This window comes from Bubalus bubalis, chromosome 3 (genome assembly GCF_019923935.1).
Source record: "Bubalus bubalis isolate 160015118507 breed Murrah chromosome 3, NDDB_SH_1, whole genome shotgun sequence".
Lineage (NCBI taxonomy): Eukaryota > Metazoa > Chordata > Mammalia > Artiodactyla > Bovidae > Bubalus > Bubalus bubalis.
In genome coordinates this window covers 73,975,352-73,978,959 of record NC_059159.1, presented here as the reverse complement: position 1 = coordinate 73,978,959, position 3,608 = coordinate 73,975,352, and positions in this window count along the sequence as shown.

Genomic DNA, 3,608 nt, shown 5'->3' with positions numbered 1-3,608 from the left:
GTCACGGAATGAGTCACAAGCAAGCCCATCCTCCCTCAAGCGCCACTTCTCTCTTACTTCCCCTCAGTCCTGGGTATCTTTTTCATAAAAACACCCAGAATCACCTTTGAGGTGGTTGCAAACATCAGGGACCTAATTCTAAGCTAGGCAGGCCGGCATATACTCTGATGAGGCTTGAATTTCTCCGGCAAAGTTAATCACTGAATTCTGAAGACAAAAGGAAGAATTCCAGCCAGGACGTCTGCCAACCTGAATTGGACAAAACATCACCTGGTATCCTAGCATCATTTGAAGTTAACAGGTATAGCAAGAAAAACACCAAAGAAGGCAAAGAAAAGTGTGGCCTGGTTGGGCTGTGGACAAGGGACCCTGACCCAGAGGAAACAGAAGCCAAGCCCTTGAAGGCACATCACACCTAGACATGCACCGCAGCCAGTCTGCACCACGCCCAGTTTCCTGGACACACCTTCTGCCCTGCCCACTGACCCTCAGGTCCCTTTGACCAGGAGGCTCACCATTTGGCTAATTTCTTCTCACCCTTTAGGGCTCAGCTCCGACACCACTTCTTCCAGGCGTGTTTCCCTGATTCCTGTCTGTCTAAGAACTTCCTGTTTACTCCTATAATCTCCACACTTTCTCCATCCTGGTACTTACCAGACCACATGGTAATTGCTTATGTACCGGTCTGGGAGAGCCGCAGGAGCATGAATCCCCAGGGACCATGCCCAGCGCATGAACGTCCTCTGGGTGAATGAAAGCTAAGACCAGGCCACGAGTCCTCCTGGATACCATTAGGCCACAGGGGTGCACTTTCCTGAGACCTCAGAAGCCCATGTAGTGAGAGAGTTGAGGACAGGAAAGAGCACTCCAGACAACTGAGCACCACCAGAGCTGAGGACAGGGAGGAGCACTCCAGATAACTGAGCACCACCCACACGCACTGAGGACACGAACAGGAAGCACAGAACATCTGTGCACTCGAGAAGCCCGGCCTAGCGGTCTAGTGAGGGAGACTGTTAGGGGCACAATAGAGAGAACAGATTGCTCAGGACAATGCTGAAATGGAGATAAGTGTGGAAACAGACTGAGTGAGAAATACCATTGCTTGCATACTAGCCCTATTGCTCTAGAACATCTCACTAGACAAAGGTTAAGAAGGAAACCTTCATGAGAATTTTGATATGTATAATATGCGGTTCACTCGAAACATCCTTGAAAGTCAGCAAAACTATTTCACACGTACCATTATTTATTTATTTATCAGTGATTTATTTAGTTGCAGCATGCAGGGTCTTTCCTTTTGGCACATGGAGTCTCTAGTTGTGGCACATGAACTTCAGAAGATGCAACGTGTGGGCTTAGTTGCTCCTTGGCCTGTGGGATCTTAGTTCCCTGATCAGGAATTGAACCTGCGTCTCCTGTATTGCAAGGCGAATTCTCAATCACTAGCCCACCAGGGAGATCCCCATATATAACCTTTTGATTTCATTTCACTCATGCATCAAATATTTGGAGGGGGGGGACCATTGCTTCTTTATACTACGCTAACATCTTGCTGTTGTTCAGTCGCTAAGTTGTGTCCAACTCTTTTGTGACCCCATGGACTTAAAGTGACACCTGCCTCCCCAGACTGTGGCAAATAAACTGCTCACACACACTGTAAAGGTCCACTTGGACAGCAGCACCTCCCTCATCTGAAAGAAAATGTTACCCACGTGAACTTTACTGTTAGGAGTTTCATACTTCTCAGGGTTCCCAAACGTAAGCTCTCACATTAGTCTTCAGAGGTAGTCTGAACTCTTGGCTGGACACCTAGAGATCATCTGGTCCAACCCTTCAGGCCAGCAGTTCTGGCCTGGAGAAGGATGGGAAGGAGGAAAAGGAAGAGGATAGCTGGAAATATATTCTTAGAAGTGCATGTGAAGGGCTGGAGGGGGTAGGTCTGAGTTTCCTATTTAAAAAAAAAATATATATATATATATATATATTAGGTTGGTGCAAAAGTAATTGCAGTTTTATATTGTTGAAATTTGCCATTTGATATTGAAATACATTATTAAATGTGGTTATGTTTATACATCATTTTAATGCACATTTCTCACTTTCTTACTTTTTTGCTAATGACTTATTTCTTGGTATTTATTTTATATTTATTTTAGACTATGGAGGTTATGCTAGACAAAAAGCAAGTTCAAGGGATTTTCTTATTCGAGTTCAAAATGGGTTATAAAGCATCGGAGACAACTCGCAACGTCAGCAACGCGCTTGGCCAGGGAACCGCTAATGAGCGTACAGTGCAGCGGTGGTTCAAGAAGCTTTGCAAAAGCAGACAACATCCTTGAAGACGAGGAGTGTAGCGGCTGGTCCCTGGAAGTTCCAAAGCACCTCCAAAAGCCAAACTTGCGCCAAAGAAAAGGTCTTGGTCACTGTTTGGTGGTTTGCTGACGCTCTGATCCATTACAGCTTTCTGAATCCTGGCGAAACAATTACAGCTGAGAAGTACACTCGGCAAATCAATGAGAGGCACTGAAAACTGCAATGCCCGCAGCCAGCACCGGTCAACAGAAAGGGCCCAATCCTCCAAAACAACGCCCGAAAGCACGTTGCACAACCAACACTTCAAAAGTTGAACCAATTGGGCTACAACGTTTTGTTTCTTCCGCCATATCCACCTGACCCCTCACCAACCGACTATCACTTCTTCGAGCATCTCAACAACTTTTTGCAGGGAAAAGGCTTCCACCACAGCAGGAAGCAGAACATGCTTTCCAAGAGTTCGTCGAATCCCAAAGCACGAATTTTTTTACGCTACAGGCATAAATTTGCTTCTTGTTGGCAAAAGTGTGTTGATTGTAATGGTTCCTGTTTTGAGAATGACATGCATTTGAGCCTAGATATAATGATTTAAAATTCGTGGTCCAAACCTACAATTACGTGTGCACCAACCTAATATTTATTTGGCTGCACCGGGTCTTAGTTGCCACATGTGAACTCTTAGCTGGGGCATGTGCGATCTAAACCCCAGACCACGGATTGAACCCAGTCCCCTGTATTGGGAGTGCAGCCACTGAGCGAGCAGGGAACTCCCTCGGTTTCCTATTCATGCTCCTCCTTTTCAGAGACCAACTTTGCAGAATTAACACATTTTATAGGCAGCGGTCAAGCTGTTTCTTTGGAAAGACAGCATTATCCTCTTACTTGAGTGAGAGGTAGAGTGTTCGATTCTGGACAGAACTCACTAAGAGAGACATGGGCAAACTGAGAGGTGGGATGAGGGGAGTTCGAAAGCAGCCCATCACACGAAGAGCCTCTAATGGAACAGACCAAGCTCTACCTGAGAAATACTCAAAATGAGACAGGAAACTGGCCTTCTAAGATACTGAGGACACAGCCATCCAGGAGGAGACTTGGAATGACTCTCTGTAGGGAGGATGGGCAGAACCAGGTCGAGGGAGGCACAGACAACAGTTGAACAATCAGGGATGCCTGCTCGCAAAGGAAGCCATCTGGAAAGGCAGTAAGCTCTCTGCTGCTGGAGGTATCCAAGAACTCCTGAGCGGCGGCAGTGGGTTTGAAGCTTAGTCTCGCAAATGTTCCGAAGCAACACA